This window comes from Equus przewalskii, chromosome 18 (genome assembly GCF_037783145.1).
Source record: "Equus przewalskii isolate Varuska chromosome 18, EquPr2, whole genome shotgun sequence".
Lineage (NCBI taxonomy): Eukaryota > Metazoa > Chordata > Mammalia > Perissodactyla > Equidae > Equus > Equus przewalskii.
In genome coordinates, this window is record NC_091848.1 from 27,507,487 (window position 1) to 27,529,027 (window position 21,541).

The 21,541-nt window shown below is 44.7% G+C and overlaps 2 long non-coding RNA genes across 4 annotated transcripts in view; one reads left to right on the top strand and one right to left on the bottom strand.

The window, feature by feature from the left end:
• LOC103557271 (uncharacterized) overlaps positions 1-21,011 on the bottom strand; it is a 41,739-nt gene extending 20,728 nt beyond the window's left edge. The window contains exons 1-2 of one of the 3 annotated variants that reach the window (XR_011529136.1): positions 20,895-21,011; positions 4,837-4,951 (exon numbers count right to left, since the gene is read on the bottom strand). This is a non-coding gene — a long non-coding RNA (uncharacterized lncRNA). The remainder of the gene's footprint in view (positions 1-4,836; positions 4,952-20,894) is intronic. The other 2 variants (XR_546432.2, XR_011529137.1) reach the window with 2 other exon arrangements.
• LOC139077015 (uncharacterized) lies at positions 8,964-19,945 on the top strand. The gene is made up of 3 exons (XR_011529138.1): positions 8,964-9,163; positions 9,818-16,142; positions 19,531-19,945. It is a non-coding gene; the product is annotated as an uncharacterized lncRNA (long non-coding RNA).
• Positions 21,012-21,541: the final 530 nt, after the last annotated feature.

The following is a 21,541-nucleotide window of genomic DNA, read 5'->3' on the forward strand; positions in this document are numbered from 1 at the left end:
CTAGGAGGCAGAAGATGCAGTTCAAGGCCCTGTCTGCCACTTGCTGGGCCTATGACTCTGGGAGTGGTCACATCATTTGTCAGATCTTCAGGCCCTTCCTCTCTACCAAGAGGAGAAAGCATCTGCCCCGCAGACCACACGAAGCTCAGAAGTGATGAGGGATGGGAAAACACTTTGCAAACTATACAAATATGAGGGACTATAAGTAGAAAGCCATCCGTCTGATTTTGCAAGCTCAGACAGAAAGAGTCTCCAGTTTAAGGAATGGCATGATCCCATGAATGGGGTATGACTTGTGGTTAGAGGCAAAATTGACACTGAAGATGATCCCATGCAGATGACAGAGGAGAACTTTTGAACTCTTAGTTTGTGTCAGTCGCTGTCAGCTGTAAGCAGTGATATGCTGGTAAATGTTTAACAACTGGCTCGACGGGACAAAAAAGCCCTGAATTGTAACGTGCTGATTTCCATGGTGTAAATTCTTGCGCCATGGCTGATTTCAAGCTACCAATGTGATATCACAAAACCGTGAAGTGAGGAAAAGATGCCCACAACTGGCTCCCACCAGTGGGTGCAAGCCAGCTCCAGCACACCACAGAAACTTTGCAGAAGGCTGACATTGGTGTAATGAACTTTGGAATCCTTCTCTATATACGGGGTACAAATTTTAATGTACAGCTACAATGTCGGATCCTCCAATAATTCAAAAACAGGAATTCTTATTTTTATTTAAATTTGTACTTGGAATTTTTATAGCAAATCATAATTGCAAATTCCGTTATGGACATTGTTGAGGCCTCAGATATAAATCTATCATCCTTAGTAACATTCCTCAGCTTTCAAATCTGATAACATAAGAGATCAGTCAGCAAGGTGGAATGGAATACAGCATGAAAACGGAGTCAGAAAATGGAGTCGGAAAATCAGGTGTTAGCAATCCCATCTGTGTGAACTTGTACAAGTCACCTGCCTTCTCTGAGTCTCAGTTTCTACAACTATAGCATGGGAACAGCTCTGGGTTGCCTGTCTCACAGGACTATCGTGAGATCAAGGGAAATAATGCAAGTGCAAGAATTTTGAGAAAGCAAAACCCTATTTGGCTTTGCATGATGATTATTTACTTCAAAAATTGATTACTGGACATTGTTATTCATAATAATTATCACTCTATGCTACATTGGTCAAGCCCTGCACAGGAGCTAGCATCCTCTATGCAGAGTGCAAGCCCCTACGGTGTCTCTGCTAACTATAGCCGTGCTCAGGTGGGGCCTGTGTGACACGAAGAGAACAGCCCCCGGGGCCTGTGGGGCAGCTTAGCTCTATTGCACTGGGCTCAGGGGCAGTGGAAACTGACTGTGTCTACACGCCTTCACACCAAATGGCCCGTGGAGGTTAAAAACAAGATCGAGTCCATGCTTAGTCAATCTAGAACTGTAACAGAACCACGGAGGAGGTAGGCAATGGGGCCTGTTTGAAAATTTTCCCCAGCCAACTTTAAGACCATCTTTGAGGCAGAGGTCTGGGGTGTGTGTGTGGGGGGGGGGGGGTGGAAGATGGGGAATCTGCGTTTGAAACAAGCGCCCCAGTTAATTCAGATGCACTTGACAAAAATTCTATATGATGTGAAACTTGATGCAGTGGAGCAAGGAAAGAATTCTCCATCCAGGCTATGCTAGGTACTTGATAGAAAGTGATATCTCTTGAGGGAAACCCGGGGTATGCAGAGAGACACCCTTAGAATTCATTTCCTGGCGGGGCTTCTTCTTTCCCTTAATATAATATTACTGGCCCTGCCCCTCGCCCCACACACACGCAGGATGGTCAGGTATACAGATTTGCCTGGTCGGGCACACAGAAAGTCAGCCACTGAGGCCTCTGCAGACCTCTGCAAAACCATTCATTGTCAGCCACCAGCTCCTACCAAAGGCCAGCACAGAGAGATGATTTCAGAGAGGTTTATCTAAAGCTCTGGCTATTCACTCACTCCTCTAGATATCTTAAAGAAAAAGTTCTGTCGATCCCTGTACCACTAGTCAACACATCCTAAACTCGACCTCACTGAGCCATGTAAAACAGTGCTCTATCTTTCTTCCACCCATTCTTTCAACAAATACTTATCAGCCTCCACGTATGTCAGGTACATGTGTAGAGTTGGAAATCTAGGATGGGTGGGATTCCATTTCTATCTTCAAGGAGTTAATATTCTTGGACAATTTAGAAACTAAGCAGTTACAGCTTCATGTGGTAAACATGCTAAGAGACACCCAGGTACCAGGGGATACAGAGGGGTGAACCTGATGCTGGTGGGTTTTGAAAGGGGATCAGAAAAGCTTCCCAGAATGGAGGTCACCAGGTTTGCAAAGAAAGAGGGATTTCTGGACAGAAGGAATAGCATGTGCAAAGCACAGGGGCATGAGCAGTGATGTGTCCTGAGGAAAAAGGAGACTCTGTTAGAAAATTTGTCGGAGGTGTGGCAGTGGCCGAGGCTGGAAACTAAGCAGGTGAAAGGACTTCTCTGCCAAGCCAGGAGTTTAGATTTCCCTTGAAGGCAAGGGGCAGCCTTTGGAAGGTGTCCAGAAGGATTAGATTTGCATTTTTTATAGACCAGTTTCTAGAGAGGCAGAGTGGAGAACAGGTTGAAATAATAAGAAGGCAAGTTAAGAGGACATTGCAATAGCCCAGGTGACAGATGGTGAGGCCTTGACCGAAAGTGGTGATGATGAGGGTGAAGACGAGAGGAGGGATTTAAACAAAACCAAGGAGACAGTCTCCAGAAGAGACTGGGTGTGGGCTGGAGGCTGGGGAAGGGGTCATCTAAACAACCTGAGATTTTTCTAACAAGAACAGCTTGTGTGTATGATGTTTTAACCAAGATAATGAACACAGGAGGATGAGCTAATTTCAGAAAGAAGTTAACAAGTTCAGTTTGGAATGTGTTCAGTTTGAGGGGACTCTAGAATATCTAGGTGAAGAAATTTAGTCAGTAGTTAATATGGGTCTGGAGTTCAAAAGGGGGAATGAGATGGAAATGTAAGAAGAAATTTCCTGCATTAGATGTAAAACTCTTCTAGGCATATTCATTACCCTTGAGAATTACTCAGTATTAAATTCATTTTCAAGACTAGTACCAGAAAAAAAAATTTAAACAATCAGGACACTCCCTTCAATCAGAAAACGAAAATTAAAAATTACGTAAGTCATCATGGGTTTTTTTTTTTGCCCTGCCTCCCAGGAAGCTCAGAGTTATATTTAATACTCAGTTGCAATATTTATATAAGCCTCATAACTAACATAGTTGCTTTCTTGCCATTTTTATCGCTTTAATTTTTGATTTACAATTTAATATCCTCAGTGTTTGTCCCATATTATAAGTTGCCTCCCCTTCTCTTTGGAAATAAAAAGTATGTATGTTTTTATCCGGTATTATTAAGTTAAGGCTGGACCCTATCCACTTTAAACATTTTTTAGGCTCCTGAGAAAGAGTTTCTCTTTACAATCTGTGAGAGTAACTATTTTTTTCCCCAGGTACAAGAGAGGAAACAAAAAAGCCCTCTTTGAAAAGGTCCGTGGGGACCAGTTAGAGCCAAGGGGGCCAGAAACTTACAGATCATTATAAAAAGCTAGATCCACTGATTCAAAGAGAGCATCCAGAAGGAATGAGGAACAGTATCTGAGCAGACGAGGCCAGCCCAGCCCCTTTCCTCCTTCTCAGCCAAGTGGCACTCTTTCCTCCCAGGTTGAGGCAGGGCCACAACATAAATAGCATCATAGATGGTTTGAGTAAATTCCTTTCAGGTTATTAAGGGCTGCTTTTAACCTTTGAGGAAAAAGAAGATGCCAGAATAATAGCGATTGTTATACTTTTAAAATGCCCTCGCGTCATCATCTCACTTAATCCTCTTCAGTGTTCCGACAGGTAGGTAGGGTGGGAACTGTGATTATGCACACTTTGTGGCTATGTGTCCTCTTGCATAACGTTCTTGGAGGCACTTTTAGGAAAAGAATGCTGGGCTGGGCTTCCTTCCCTCCTCTAAGACCGTTCATGGTTAAGGAAGTGTAATAACAAGAGTAAAAATGATGCCCCCTGATTTTCAGCTAGCACTTTCAGTTTCCAGAGCAGTGTCACTTCCATCATAATATGTGACCCTCACAACCACCCCTTGAGGTAAGCTGGGAAGGATTTATCACCTCCGTTTCATGGACACAGAAACTGAGTCTCTGAGAGGTGCACAAATTTGTTGTGCCCCCTCTGAGCTGGGTTTGCAGAATTAAAGGGAGAATCCTAAAACGCTGTGCTCCGAGATGTGCCCTCGCTGTGCCTAAAGCTTGGAGTTCGCTCTCACCTTCAGAGGGAGGCCCCACTTCAGGCTCCAACAGCCCACTTACTGGCATAGTGAGATGCTAATGATAGAAACCACCAAATGAGCAGTTCTAACTCATCTGACTTCCTTCTTCACTAATGAATGCAGTCACTTTGTCCCACAAATTCAGGAGAGGGTTAGGACCCCGTCTTTCCTTCTGAGAGAATTCACCTCCCTCCGGTTTCACCAGATAATGGGCCTAAGCAGTAGCCAGTCAATAAAGCAGCCATTTAATGAATTTTCAAAGGAATCAATGAAATTTAGAATAGTGGAGAATAAATAGGCCCCACAGAAGATCTTCTTAGCCATGTGGCCTTTTGCAAGTCACTTCACCTCTCTGCGTCTTGGTACCATCTGCAAAATGGGTCAATAATAACCTCTGTCCTGCCTCACTTCATAGGCTGGTTATGAAGATCACAGTTGTGTATTATTAGCACCTTATAAATGTATTCTCGGAATATGAGGGATACTTAACCCTGTCCATGCAGAATATTCCAAACCTGTAACTCCAGGGGCAGGGAGGTAGCCTGGGAAAAGCATGGGTCTCATGGGTCGGGTTGCAGTGGGCCTGGCCTGTGCAGCATGACGGCCTGTATCGGTGGGAAGAGAAACATGGGGTGATGTCACAGCTACACAACGCCCCCCCATCCACATACATCCAGGCTGACAAATGTTATCAGAAATACAGTCAGAAATTCCTTTCAAAGAATCAATTAATTCAATCATTTTATCCCCTGGGGAAGACAAAATGTATATACTTCTTGTAATCAATCTATCCCACAAATTTCTTGAAACTTTAGTCAGAGAATTTGCAAAATGCTAAATCATAAACATTTTTTTAAAGGTGACAGACAAGAAGTGGGAAGGAAACAGAGGGCTTGTTAGTACATGCAAATGAAACCATCTCCCTGGTCTTTAAAGAGTTCTGAGGAACTCTTAATGTTCTATCAGGAGACTAGAATTTTAAAATCATAGGCAAGAGAGCCAGAAAACCTCGTAGAGGCCGTTTTTCTCCCTTATCCTCCCCCTACCCATTGAACAGAAGAGGAAACTCAGACTCAGAGAGATGTGACCTGCGTACAGTCATACCACAAGGCAGAAGCAGATGAAAGCATGAGTTGTAACTGCTGCATCGAATCCCACACAGATTTACTGAGAACCGACTAAATTCTCGCAGTGGAAACAAAGCTTAACAAGCCAGAGAATCCATCTTCAAGAAACTCAGAGTCCATTAGGGGAGATAAACATATAAGCAGATGATTCTGGCATAAAGTGGTATGTGCAACATTAACAATGATAGAAAACTTTATGGGGACACACAGAATGCAGAGTGGCTGATTCTGCCTAGGGTTCTCAGAGAAGGCTACAGCAGATAGAGTGGAAGAGTATTCTAGGTAAAGGGAACAGAGTGAGCTAAAGCAAGGGATAGAGAAAGAAAGAACACAGCTTGCGCTGAGAGCCACACACAAATAGTTTGAAACGGCTGGAGGGTTTATAGAAAGTGCTTCAGAACAATCTCAGGGGATGTCAACAGGTCTCAGCTGCCATCCTCCACCTGATTTGGCATGTTCCCTAGGGCCGTAGCTTGCATCCACCTAATGGACCAGCACAACACCTGGCCAAGTGCCGATGGCATTGTGGAGCTTAATGAATTCCCTTTGAAGATAAAAGATTGAGCAGGAGAAAAAAATTTGCCACTCAAGTGAGTCAACTGGAACAGAAGGTGTGTCCTGGCTTCTCAGGCCCAGTACTCTGGCTGGTTGACCAGACAGCTGGGGTCACTTCCCCTGGGCCACTGGGTTCCACTTGGAAACACTGAGACTTTTTTCCACAAGTCGTTCCTAAGCCACAACACTTCTGGCTCACCCCTTGCCTTCGAGTTTTACCAGCATAATTGATCCCAGAGCTCAGTTTCCTCCATACCTGTTGGTTTCCGAGGGAATGATGGTATAGTCAGGATCCCTACAGCGCCAGCACACCTCAGCCTTGGGGTAATGGCACAGAGGGACATGTAAGAGGCAGACATAAATAGCCCTGAGTTGTGTTGTCATCCTTTTGGGTGCTCTGAGCTTCCTGTCCTGAGCTAAGCTTTTCTCTTGGGGTTAGCTGAGGCATGAGAGACAAATAAAGCTTTAAAGTGACTCTCCCTATTGGAAAGCTAAAAGCACTCCTGACACACTGCTTTTTCCTACATCCCCATGAATGTGTCCCAGCCTTCCCAACCTCACACCTTGCGAAGACTCTCCAAGGTACGTGTGGGGAGAAGAGTGACCACTTGAGTACGAAACTCCCCTCGGGTGTCCTTCTATATGTTGGGTCTACAAAATGTCAAAACAGCCAGGCAAATCAGGCCAGGATCCGTCGTGGCAGAGGAAACCAGCCACCCCTGAATTTCAGCACTGAGAAGCCCAAACAACCCTTAGTGACTAAGGGTTTTTCCACTTACACCTGGTTCTTTTGCTTTCACTACACAATTGTCCCAGCAAATGAGATCCTTGAGTAAACAAAATAGATCCTTCACAAATTCTCTTTTAAGAACACATTCCTTAGCCTACTACAGATATTTAGAGTCAGAGAACATTCATTCACACAGGCTTTTCAAAATACACCTCCAAGCCATTTTTGCCATGCAGAGGCTGTGATCTGAAAAATCAAGTGTGTGCAGAAGCAGGCTGGCTCGCAAGAGAATGAGAACTGAACAATGAACAAAATTAAAAGCAAGTCACAGATGCATTTACAACTTATGTAACTGACAAAGGATTAATACCCAGAATACAGGGAGAGAAATCTTACACATCCGCAAGAAGAAGGAAAAAACAACAGAAATAAATTGGCAGACTGTGAGAACATGCAGATCACAGAAAAGGAAATGATCCTTAGCATATGGAAAGATGCTCAACTTCACTAATAATCAAAGACCTGCAAATTTAAAACTTAAGAGATGTCATTTCACATCCATCAGATTGGCCAAAATTTTTTAAGTCTGGCAATATAAAGTGTTTCTATGAAGATACAAAGCAACAACAAAGCCCAAACACACTGATGGTAGAACTGCAGATGGGTACAACCACTTTAGAGAGAAATTTGGTGATACTAAATTTGAGGTGGCATATACCTTATAGCCCAGCAATTCCACTCTCAAGTATACAACTGAGAGAAATTCTTGCATATATACACAAAGAACTTTATAGAAAGATGTTCACTGCATCATTGTTGATAAGAGGGAAAAGAAACTTAAAAGCCCATTATTAGGGAAATGCTTAATAAATTGTAACACATTCCTAAAAAATGAATATGATATAGAAGTTAAAGTGAATAAGGTAAAACTGATGTACTCATATCAATGCAGGTAAAACAATAACAATGAATGAAAAAAGCAATTTGGAGAATACATCAATATTATATCATTTACGCAAATTTTAGAAGTGAACCAACACTATGTATTGTCCTGGACACACACTTATGGAGTAAACGTACCAAACATGGACAGGACAGAAGCTTACCATCTTTGGGTTGGTAGTTGTTCTGGGGGAAAAGGAGAAGGGTTGGGAAGAGGTCAGCTGCAAAGGAACTCAGTTATTTTTGGTGATGTTTGTTTCTTTAAAAGGCTGAAGGAGCTGTAAGGAAGTGTTAACATTCCTGAAAGTCAGGGTGGTGGGACCATGAATGTAGAGGTTGGGATAGGTTAGGTTTTGCTGCAGTAAAAAAACCCTGAATCTCAGTGGCTTCTGACAACGAAGGTTTGTTTTGTGCTGATACATGTTGGACTGGCAGAGGAGCTCTGCTTATTGTTGTCACATTGGGACAAAGGCTGACAGAGTGGTCAACACCTCCTTGCCGGTGGCCATGCAGAGGGAACGAAAGAGCAATTACATGCTCCCTCCTAGAAGCGACATGGGTAGCCTCCTCTCACAAGGAATTGGCTAGAACTAGTTATATGGTCCTACCTTGCCCAAGGGGGCCAGGAAGTGTAATCCCACCATATGCCCAGTGGGAAAGAACTGGAAATATTTGGCTGACAGCAAGAAAGTTTACCACAATGAGTGTTTATTACAGAACTTGTTTATTAGAACTTGTCATCCTCTTTTACGTGTGTGAATTATGTTTCATATTTTATAAAACAGAAAAAAAAAAACCTCTGGTTTGGGAATCAGGAGGCTTGGGCTTTGGTATGAGGAATGGGAGACAAGAGAGACAAGGTGGGTGGACAGAGGTAGCAAGGCTGTCACTCCAAGGGCCTGTTCCGGGGCCCGTCACCATGACTGTCATACCCACACTGATGCTGCAATTAACCCTTGTTCAGAAACAGATCTCCGTGTAAACGACTCTGAGCGGGTCAACCTTCCTTGCTTTTATTTGTACCCGCGGAGGCTGAAGTGGCAATAGGAAGCCTGTAACAAAGAGGTGTGGTGCCAGAGCATGGACGATAAAGTCCAAAGATTGAACTAAGTCTTAGGTCCACCACTCACACTTCCTGCCACCTTAAGCAAGTTACTCTGCCTCCAGGGTACCTTTTCCTCATCTGTAAAATGGGCACAACAATAACACTAACATCTCTGAATAGTTGTGATAAACAAATGAGGTATGTAAAGTGCTTTGTAACTGTAACGTGCTGCACAGACGTTCACTATTATTAATGACCTAAATTTTGCTGCAAGGGAAGCCTCAGGCCAGATTTACATTTCTGGCCGACGATGACTCATACAACTTCCCTCACCAGAGCCACCTGGTTGACAAAATAGGCCCCGGCATCATTCTGTGGTCCAACCGCTTGAAGAATCTATTGATTTCCTCTTGTGAAAGTGAGTCTGGGAGAAGGGATTAACTTTATTGCAGTTTCCCTGGGGAGAATAAGGGAGGAGGACTTGGAAGGGGAGCTGGCCCAGGCCTAGATTGAAGCCTGGGTCCCTGGGATTCATCAAATAATTAAGCTGGAAGAGTCTAGAAGGGAGAGAACAGCTTTTCCAATCTCTTCATTTCCCAAATGAAGAAACTGAGGACAGGAGAGACGAAAAGGATGGTCTGTCTCCAACAGCGATAGATAGAGAATCAAGAGAGCCGGCACCCACCCTGGGTTCTTCCATCAACTCAGGGTCACCAGGGCAAACCTTTTATGCCAAATCCTTCGATTTCCTCACGTGCAAAGCAAGGGGATTGAACTTGACCCCCACAGTTACTTCTAATGCTTGCTGTTTTAAGAACACTCAATTCTATCAAATATGAAATGCAGTAGAGTCCTCCTTAAAAGTGAGCTTTCTGGTTTGGGTTATTGATTTTACAGTTCTGACTCTCAGGATTTCTCTTCGTGTCTCCGCACACCCTGAATGCCACCTGTTTGCCTTGCTCACTATCTGCTGAATGACTGCTTCTTGGTGTCTTGCCTTTCTTTCTGTTAGCCCTTGCAGCCCTAAGGTTCTGGACTTGACCCTTCCCTAACAAATGTCCCTACCTTCCAGTGTTACCTGCTCTGGGCATACGGCCAGAAGGACCTTCACTGGGCAGCAGAGAACATAGGACATAAAGCAGCTCACAGGCATCTGAGTCTGGCCCCAAAAGCCACTCCCAGAGGATGCTTTGCACAGCAATATCACTGCTGATAATACTTCCCCAGAGGTCACAGGAAGTTACACAGCCAGATGCAAGGGTAAGTCTGACCCGCCAGCCGCAGGTGCATCCTGCTCTGACAGGGGAAGCAAAATCCACAGGAGGGTCTCACACCGTGTTACCTGGGGCCTTGTCCCAAGGCTGTCACAGGCCCCTCCCCCTCCTTGCTAAGTCATTCCACCAGCAATTCCCAGGAGCAGAGAAAAGATTAATGTCTCCATCTGTAGTGATTAGAGGTGGCCCTGACACCTGTAAGGCATGTCACCTGCAAGGCACTTCTCAGTCTACAAAGCACTTTCATATCCATCAGCTCATTTGACTTGTATGAAGAACTGAGAGTTAGTCGGAGAAAGGATTATTCTCCCCTGTTCTAGATGGGGAAGCTCATGGGAGGCCCAGAGAGGCTGAAGGACATAAGTTCAGAACTTCTCACTCTAATTCTACTTCTTTCTCTGTAGTACAACTAAAGTATTGTCATCTTATTATAAAACTATATTAATGACCGAGCAAGAGGGCCTGTATTTAAATCATGTTCAAATATAAAGGCACTCATTAGCTCACTTCTGCCCTTCAATAAACAGATAAGGAGGAGAAACCTTTCTGAAACCAAAACAACATTTACATTGTGGTTTGTGTTGTATCTGGTTTCTAGAATCCAGGTCTTCAGCATCTTTCTGCCCCTTGTCCACTTTCACCTTCTAACTGGATTTTTATTTTGAGTCAGTATAACTGAAGAAAGGAGGATATAAAGCAAAGCTCACACGAATCTCGCTTGCTGTACCAGTCGTGTGTGTGTGTGAGCAACCTCAAGTGTCAAAGGGATGTGTAAGGCTGGTTATAGCAGGACCTCCTTCCCTACTGTTTAAAATCCTCAGTGATTCCTTGTTGCTCGAAGTGGTCCACATCCAGCAGCAGCAGCATCACCTGAGAGTTTATTAGAAATGCAGAATTTCAGGCCCCACCCCATGCTTACTGTATCAGGAACTATATTTTAATAAAATCCCCACGGGTTTGCAGAGAAAGGTTGAGAAACACTGATGTAAAGAATCTGACCCAGATTCCTGACCCTGGTGGTGAAGTCCTTACTCATCCTGGCTGCCTGAAGACAACACTCACCAGTCCCCACATCCTCACACTTTCCCTCTCACCTTTGTTTCCGCAATGACCTCTTCTCCTGTTTTTTCCCTGGACCAAATCCTTCCCATTCTTTGAAGTCTGGCTCATAATCCACCTCCTCCAAGAAGCCAAGCCAAATCTTCCCACTGGGGAGTGATGTTTCCTTCCTCTAAATCCCAGGGCCACAGGCCCTGCACTTTCTGTCTTGGATTATAATTTTTACGAGCATGATTTATCTCGCTCTCTAAATTATGAGCCCTTCAAGCTCAAGGTCTAGGTCTGATTCATTTCTATATTTCCCAAAGTCACATGATACTTTGCAAAGTTCCTACCACAAACTGATTCCTCAATACATTTGTCTTTAATGTTTATTTCTATGTCTAATTGAGGTATCCAAAGAGATTAAGATTCAGATTATTATTCTTATTTTAGACAGCCATTACCATGTATGATTATAATCTAGACTTGGAAATGTTTATCTAAAATATTCAGTCACTGTCATCACGCATATATACAGACGTCCCCCCACCCCCAACGCACATGTACTTGGTTCATTTCATTTATTCTTCACTGTTAGAAGAGCAATTGGCCATAATTTACTGAGATCACTGCTATACACATGCCAATTCCAGACCGATTTAGAATGTTACCGAGAGAAGAAAGAACTTGATCCTATTACAGAATGTAACATAGTACCCAGATCCCGAAGTCTCTATCAGGACCTGCACTTGGGACAAGCAAAGGTCCCCTGGCCCTAGTTCAGGCACTTAATGGAGAGGACTCCAAAGACAGAATGCCACTGGTGTTCTTCCAATTATAGAGTCATCTGATTAGAATTACAGTAAATGCATAGCTCAGTTTGCATTGTCCTGAGGTGAACCGCAAACCAAGCTGCTCTGGTTGGAGTATCTGAGGGTACCGGACTCTGAAAGTCCACTGCCTCATCACAGTGGGGCATTCATGCAAGGGCTAACCTGGAAAGGAGATAGACACAGGTTGGGACACACCATTCCTGGGGACCCTGGAGCTCTGGGGGCCAGAGGTAGATGTATATTTCATCCATGTTTGGAAGAAAAACTGAAATAGCACACACCGCAGATGTTCAACCAACCCAGACCTTTGAAAAAAAGGTTTGTCTTTGGGATAATTTTAGAATTAATTATTCTAGTTTATTTCCACCCTGTCAGCACTAAGCCTTGAGTGGTGGTCTACAAAAGCACAGGGCTTTCCAGCCATGGGGTAGTATTTGGGTCCATGGCTAAATGGGTTTTCTTGGTCTGTCTGACTGTAGAAGACACGGCAGGAAGTCTATGGAAGAATCACAAACCCATCCATCCCTTTCTACCTATTCCACTTACAGCATGAAGGTTGGAATCATTAGGGTGTCAGACCAAACCTGAATGCTGTGTTGTTGTTTCTAATTTAACTACCAGACTGTTAAGCTTTACTGCCCCAAACCCAGCCGGGGGGTAGGCACCACACTTTGAAGCCACCAAGTCAAAGTGCTATTGGATGAAATTCCGCTCTACTGGACCATGAAATGGGTTTTCAAAGGGACAGAGAATGACAAACACGCAAGCCATGATGAAAACTGTCTCACCAGAGTGGTAACACACATAATGGAGCTAAAAGAAGCACCATCATGTGATGGGAATGTGCCCAAGTCCTCAGGAGAGCCAGGCCAAATAACGAAGCAGAGGACACTGTGGAGATTAGCTATGGAGCCTCTGTCTCCTCATCTACAAAACTGGATTAATATGTGCACAATGAGGGACGTGTACGGCTCCCATTACTTTTTTTAAGGTAGCAGTTGAGTTCTAGTGCTGCAGCGTGCTAGCTGGGCGACATTCCTCAACCTCTCTTTCCTCATCCAGGTCTACCCACCTCCCAGGGTTGTCATGACCATCCAAAGGAAATGATATGAGTTGCAGGTGGCTCTGATTCAAGTCGGGAGAATGAAGTCCACTTTCTTATTTTTTAAAAGTCCTTAGTATAGGAGAGACGAGAAAGCTCCTCAGTAATTGGCTTTCTTTTAGCATAATGGCTCTTGCCACTTTCCTTTCCTGGTCTGCACCAACCCCAGGAATCAAAGATGTATCAAAACCAGGGGATACAGAGAAATCAAATCATAGAATATGTATGTATGTACATGCACATACATGCACACACGTACGTACAAGCAAACTCTTAACTATCAAGGAAATCCATTCTCAGTTAGGAGTCGGGACAGAGAGCATTGGATGGTGGGGGTGAAGGGGAAAACTTTAACTACTGGTTGTTTGGGGAAAACCAATCTGCCCATCCCTACCTGGCTATTCTTGATCGTGCTATCCATCACCTTTCCCTTGGCCTACTCTGATTGATCACTGCACTGCCTGTATTAAAAATTTAATTTAATTTGGCATGAGTTCAGACTCACTGTACCCTCATCAACAGAAGATCTTGAAATTATAGAGAAGTCATCGATGAAATGCTGGTACTGAAAGGGTTGTGGAGAAACCTTGTTTGTAGCTTGGGATTAGGAGATGGGACAATAGCAAGAAAGAGAGCGGGCCCTTCCAGATAACAAACATAGGCCAATGGTGGTCCAAAACCAGGATCTCCCAGGATCTAAATAGTACCCAAGGTCTTCCAGTGATGGCTTCAAGTCCTAGAAACACAGCATGTCAGGGGCTACAAAGACTCATAACTCTTGGACCAACCACCTTGCTTTGGAGATGGGCAAACAGGGCTTCATCTTGGGGAAATCACTGTGTCCAAGGTCACACAACCAATATGTGGCAGAACTGAGGCTAGAGGCCAAACTGCCCACTGACATTCTGAGGACTATCACTGCCCTTCAAGCTCTCGGAGATGGGAATTTATTGAATAACATGAACACATTTTCTAACTTGTCTCTGAAGATTGCAGAATCTAAGTGTTCTTAGGCTCTTGTACAACAAACCAGAAAACTCTGCCAGGGCTTCAGCTCTCAGAAAGTGGCAGTTCAGTGCTGTGGAAATCTGGATTCTACTCCCAGCTCAGACACTAATCCTTGTGTCTGATGTGCTTTGGCTCCAAACTGAAGCCTCTTTGTAGCCCAGGGGAAAAAAGGGTGCTAGAAATTAAGGAAAATGAAGGCAGCTTTCTCTTTTCAGGAGCATCCCAAGAAGAACAGTGGTGGTGTCAGTACCCTGCATCTATTCAAAGCCCATCTCGTCATTTAGAGATAGGTGGACATGGAAATGAAAACCCACACCTGTCTACTAGAGGCTGACAATATTAAGTCCTAGCCTCTGTGTGTATGTGTTTAATTAACACTCCAAAGCTTTTTCCTGACTTTTAACCTCAACTCCAAATTGTTAGTCCTTGAGTGAATGTCTATAGAAAACTTATATTTTGTCATTTCTTATTGGTATCAGTATTCTGAAAGGTGCATAGGTGTGTTCTACTCCACTTTACAGATGAAGATACTGAGACACAAAGGTCCTAGTCACAGAGCAAAAGCCAGGAGTGGAAGTCACTGAAAGATCCAAGACCAGGGCTCAGCTGCTGCTTTTCAGGATGTGTACAAGGACAAGGGTTCAATAACCCAACAAAGGACCATCAGTTTCCAAACCACCGTGCACTGTTATTTTGCTGGGATGCTTGTTATATCATCTGTCTTCTCTTTGTTAATGCCCTCTTTCTGGAACAATATTCCCTCCCCCATCCCATCTCCACCACCCCTCAACACACACATGCACACACAGTCTGATTACTCCTATTCACTTCTCAGATTCAGCTTAAGTGCTGTTTCTTCAAAGAGGTCCTTCCTTCCCATCCCCACACCCCAAAACAGGTCCCCTGTCCCATGGTCTTTCATACCGTCTTTCTTTCCTTTTGAACACTCTGCAAGTTTGCAAACATCCACTGAATTGTGACCATCTGATATAGGTCTCTAACCTTGATGGCAGGGACTGTCCCTGCTCTTTACTCTCCATTGTAGCCCCAAACCCCCAGCCCAGCATCTGGTGGCAAGGACGCAATCAAGGGAATGCATGCAATAAAGACCCAAAAATGGGTCAACAGAAGAAAACACTAATACTCAAATTGTTAGTAAATCATCTCTCGTTAGTAGGGCTTTAAAAGCTTGTCTCAACAACCCAACAAATACTCAACATCTACCAACCCATACTACTCTCCCTTTACACCTCATGTTTTCTGAACTTCCTCACCACAGTGAGTTTGTGGTCCCTACAGCCCTGGCTTCCCTTCCCCAGGTTCTTTGTCTATGAAAGCCTCAACTTTTATGTCGGTCTAAAAGTAACTACAAAATCTTCCTTGAACTCTTCATAGAATATGAAATATGCCTTCCTCTGCCTGACCCCTGCATCTTATGGTCAGTGTTACAATGTGCCAGGGCTGAGACCCTGGGTTATCTATCTCCATAGCCCCCATGTGGGCTTTGCTCGCAGGTGGTGCTCAGATGATATTGAGAGAGTGAATCAAAGGATCAGGGGTTTCCAACATTAGATGTTGAGCTTCTTGAGAGCAGGATGCCTCTGTTAACCACTTCTGGGCAGTGTTTTGTACATAGTAGGTACTTAACCACAAGTTGACTTGAATGCCATCCTTCCCTAGAGATGATGTAGGGAGGCAGAGCAATATAGTGGAAATAGTGTGAGTTTTTCAGTCATTTAGATAGACCTGCTATGCGACATTGGGCTTAACCAAATGAGCCTCATGTTCCCCACCTGAGGATAACACCTTTGCCCTAAGGCCAATGTGATGGAAAGAGATTGTTAAGGCATCTGGCATTTGCCTGGCACTCCGGAGGTACTAAGTCCATATCACTCCTTTTTCCCTCTTCCTTCCTGGGAGTCACACAGACTGTCCAGCCTCGCTCCTCCCTCTGCCTCTTGGGACGCAAACAGTGGTAAAAGGATTGGAAGCCAGAGTCTGGGACCCTTCTCCTGTTCCCATCTGGCCAGCAGATGGCAATACCTATGCCCTGTGGCTCCTGCCCAACCCTTTTCCGTCCTGATGGAGGGGAAGGTGACAAGAATAGGCTCAAAGGATGACTCAGCTCCAGTGACTAAGGTGAGGAGGAGGTGGTGGTGGGAAGGGCATGGGGGCTGGAGAGGAAATGAGTGAACACTATGTCTGACGAAGGATGGCTCCCAGATAAAGGGATTTGGCCCTGGTGGGTTCCTGGCTCTGACATGGTGCACATGAGCAGGAGCCTGAGTGCTTTCTCTTGACTCCTTCTACCTCCCCTCATGGTGAACTCACTGCTGGCCCAGGGGCACCTTCCAGAGCAAACACCAGGCATCTTTCTGCCCTCTGGAGCCTTTCAGCCCAGGCACTGAGACACATCTGAATACCACCTTTGATGAACTGGTTTTTAAAAAGCATTCCTTATCATCAAAATCACTGCGCATGGGTTCTAATCCTGACAGCCACCTGATTTCCAACCTCAGCTTCTCTCCTGGACTGCTGACTGTCTTCTCCACTCACACCACCACCTTGACTTCCCCAAACATTGCACATTCAACAAGTTTAAAACTGAACACTCAATGCCCTCCCGACACCTGCCTCCCTCAGCCCCTCTCCTGGTTGGCTGTCCCAGCATCTCCCCAATCACTCAACCTAGGCCCTGAGATATCCCGGGCCCCTCCTCCACCCATATTCCCCGTCCCTCCAACATCCATGTCAACTCAAGTTCCTGAATTTCTCACATCCATTTCCTCCTTCCCTTCCCCACTGCAGCTGACTCTGACCAGACCTTCATCATTATTCACTATGATTCTTTCTGGCATCTTCTAACTGGTCTCCCTGCCTCCACTCTCTCTCCAGTCCATTTTCCAGACTGTCCTCAGAATGATATGTTCAAATCTCATTTCTAAACTTGTTATCACCCTGTTTGGCATCCTTCAATGCTTTCCCAGTTCCTACAGGAAATAGTCCAGACTCCTTAGTCTGGCATATGAAGCCCTTCACGATCCAGAGCCTGCCCACCTTCTGGTTTTGCCTGCTAACCCCACCCCACAAACTCATACATAAAGAGACACACCCTAGATTCCAGGCAGCCCACAGAGTGCTGGTATCACACTGCTCTCTTCCCACCTCTGGGTCTTTGAACATGTCGTTCCTTCTCACAGGGAAGCACTTCCCTGTCTTTGCCAAAATTGTTCGTCTTTCCAGATTTGGTTCAAGTGTCATATCTACTGTGTGGCCCTCCCAGGCACCCAGAAATGAGTCGGCAGCTCCTTCTCTGAACTCTCTCTAAACACGGTCACTATTATGAAGCACCAGTTGGCACTGTGACTTCTTGTTTATCCATGCCTGTCTCCACTAAACTGGGAGATCTTCAAAGGCAAGTCCTTCCAGAGAATGCCTACTCAACAAATGTTTTTTGAATAAATTATTAAAGGCAGGCATGAGGTAATGAAGAAAGACACTTTTGTCCTCTAATCCTCAGTGTTTCCAACCATAAAATAGGTATCTGATCCACATACCTTACAACTTGACCTGCCTCAGATTCTATACTGCATTATCATTCAAATATATAGCTCACACTTCTGGCCCACTCATTAGTAGGAGATATTGCTGAGTTATTTTTCCCAAGGAAGGAGTGGGACTGTGGATCTACCCACACTGCAAAATGGCTGGTCTCAGAAGCTCCAATTGAAGTCACAGAACTGCTCAAAGCCAGTGCTCTACATAGGGACCCAGAAAACCAGGACCCACACCACCACAGACTGGGACTTGGGCGATGTCCCCAGCATAGTCATGGGTATTGTCCACCCACATGGGTGCTCGTTTGTGGGCACTCACACAGTTATTGTCACAGTGCTCAGGCAGGCACAGAGGGTGACACATCTGTGCAAAGGAAGCCACCCACACAGTCTCACCTCCCACGGGTCACTGTCTTCGTGATCCCCGCACCTCCCAGCACCACCCACACACTCACACACCCACAGAGTGTCAGACTGTCTGTCTGCAAACCTGGTGTTTTACCCATCAGACCTCAGCATCTTTCAGCAGGTAGACAGGTGCACCTGCATTCTGATGACTCTCGTCCTCTGACTTCCCATCAGCCTGCCCCTCGGTAAACAGCTTCTGCCAGTATGCTGGCAGACACAGACCTGAGTTCACCTTGCAGCTTTCTCTGGGAAAATTATTTGATCCCCTTGAGCCTCAGTTTTCTCATCTATAAAATGGGACTAGTGGCCCTGCTTACCTTCCTTGCATAGGTATTACCAAGACGCAATGAACTAAAACATGTGAATGTACCTCGTTAACACAGCACAATGCAAACGTGCAGGATTCATAGAAGTAATAATATTGGCAGACACCAGGTTCTGTCTCTGAGCAAAACCACCTTTTCAAATACAAGGGGACAATTCAAATCCAAATATTGTTTGAGTACTTACTATGTGCCAGACACAGTGTAAGAGATTGTCACCAACCTTAACTGTAATTGTTCCGTGGCTGAATTCAGTAGTGCTCTCACTTAATATTTATAAGTCTAAAGTCAAATGTTTCATGTTTCGAGGTTTTAATTTATATGCATGTCCATGCATTTTACATATATAGGAATAGAAACAATATTTGCATATGTACAGATGTGTGTGTGTTTGAGAGAAAAGAATACTTGTCCAGGAGTCAGGAATGAAGTGTAACGAAAAAAAACATGAGTTTGGGAGTAAGACACACATACCTAGGTTCGAATCCTGACCGCGACTGACTAGATTTTTGACAAATTTTGAAGCCTCAGTTTCCCCATATTAAAAATGGAAGTAATGGGGCTGGCCCCATGGCTGAGTGGTTAAGTTCACACGCTCCGCTTCGGCAGCCCCGGGTTTCATCGGTTCAGATCCTGGGTGGGGACACGGCACTGCTCATCAGGCCATGCTGAGGTGGCGTCCCACATAACACAACCAGAGGGACCTACAACTAGAATACACAACTATGTACTGGGGGGCTTTGGGGAGAAGAAGATGGAAAAAAAAAAAGAAGATTGGCAACAGATATTAGCCCAGGTGCCAATCTTAAAAATAAATGGAAATAATGAAAACTCTCTCACCAATCTGTTGTGCAAATTAAATAAAATCATGCACACCAAATATTGAAAACTGACTAGCACAGAGAAGACTCAATAAACGTCACTGCCCCCATTCTTAATTCTGCCCCTGTGTCCTAATCGGTTCCACTCACTCACGTGCTGTGTGACCTGGGGCAAGTCACTCAGGCCCTGGCACATTCTCATCTACAGAATGAGAGGGTTGGAGCTGATGATTCCGAGGATTCCTTCCAGCCTCAGGATGCCAGGGTCGTATATCGAATATCTATTTTATGCATGTATGTGGATTTAAATAATGAGCTTCACCAAAGGAAAGCCCCATCAGCCTGGTGTTTGCTCCATTTCCAAAGCATTTCCTTTCTCCGAACGTGCCATTTGCTGGCTCTCATATTTTCAATACAGGGCCCATTGATGGCTATGAAAAGGAATGTCCAGTGCAGCTGCGGGTCCACTTGAGCCCCCCAAGCAAGCGCTCTCAAGCCCGCTGTCTTTGAGCCCAGTGTTTTCAGAGCCTGTTGCTGCAGCGATGTCTGGAATCCTCAACACCTGCACGTCAGCTTCCTGGGCATTTCCACTCCCCTCCCTCGGCCCCCACCCTCCTCTTCCATTTGCATCTGAAATGCAGCTGCTGGGGCCCTATAGAGGGGAGCCAAATGGACAGGAATCTCCTTGTTTGCTCTCCCTCCCCTGAGTCAAACAGAATCTGAAGCTCCTCTGTGCGAGGTCTTTTGTTGCCTCCTCATTATGTTTAAATGAGCCTCATCTGCAGGAGAATTTTTTTTTTAATAAAATAAAATAAAACCACCACAAAAGACCAAAGCTGATGACATCTGTTCTTTCAATGAAAGCTTTTTTGTCCTGAATTAGATTTAAAAAAGAAGAAAAGAAAAAAAGAACAAGGCTAGGCCTCATTTGTACCATTCCTCCCCCAAAACAAAACAAACACAATTAGTGTATGCTGGGGGTCAAGGGATGTGGAATGGATAAGAAGAAGAAGAGAAGACGGGAAAAGAAAAAATGAAAGGAGCCCTTCCCCCTTCTCCAGCAGTTTTGCCATCACTCCACACCAGGAATATTCAGACATCATTATTTTAAGTGCCACTTATTTTGAAAGAATATTCAAATTTATATTCTCTGTGCTCATTTCATGGGCAAAATATTTAACAACTCTTTAGCTGTTATCCCAGCCTTCTCCAGTAATCTCTATTTATCAAATACCACAGGTGGGTCTGCTGCAGGTGGTACCTAAAATACAATTTGAGAAACAATGATCTACATGCTGATAACCCCCAAATCTTTGTCTCTATCTTAGCTCTTGTCTGCGTACTAAACCCCCCAACCCAGCTCACACACTGAACTTCACCCCTTCTCTGCCAACACCTGTTTCTTGTTCTGGGTTCTGAACTCTATCCAGCACTGAATCCCTGGGTATCACCCTCAAAACCTCTGTCCTCCCCAAGCACCCCACATCCAACCCACGGCCAAGTCTTGTCAATATTCCCCTGGAGCATCTCTTGATCCCTCCTCTTCTCTCCTTCTCCATTGTCACTACCTGAGAGGCCACCTTCATATCTTGCTTGACATGTGTCTAGACATGCCCCATCCAGCAGCCAGCACTGCTGATTAGAATCACTCTTTGAGCAAAACACTCCATGGTTCAAGGATAGAATCTGCATCCCTCAGCTTGGCTTCCCAGAATGTTCAGGAGCTAATCCCCAGCTACTACCCTCTACTCCAGCCCAACCAAACTTCCTTCCGTCCTCTACCTTGCTTCACGCTCTTTCACCTGGGGCCTTTGCATGTGCTGGTTTCTCAACCTGGAACACTCTTCGGACTCTCTGCATGTAGGTTTCCTTCACTCACACTTCAGGTCTCAATTTAAATGCCACTCCTCCAGGAAGACTTCCCTGACCACACCCACTTCCCCTACCACTGCCACCAAACTAGGTTAGGTGTCCCTGCTATGTCTTCTCAGGGCACTGTGTGTTAGCCCTCTCAGAGCACTTGCTCAACTTATTGTTATTACTTATTCAATATTCTTTTTTCTCTGCTGAAAAGTCAGCTGCAACGAAGTGGGCATCTCTCTTATTTGCTCTAATATTAACATGACATGAGTCCCTTAACTGACGAACCTCCATGCTCCTGCTCCTTTGCTGAAAAGCCCACTTTCAGGAAAAAAAAAAAAAAAGAAAGTCATATATTTTTTTAAATAGAATTCTTCCTCTGGGACTTTCGGTGTATTTCAAAATAGCACCATAAATCCAGACTAGGAAATTTGTCTAGAGTTTCTATTTCATTTCCAGTCCCTGCCCAGCTAAACTTTGGTGCAAGTTCCAAAGATAAGACTCCTTCACATACAAAATTAACCTGATAAAGGGAGCTCCTCACCTCCCTCTTCAAGCCCGTGAGACCA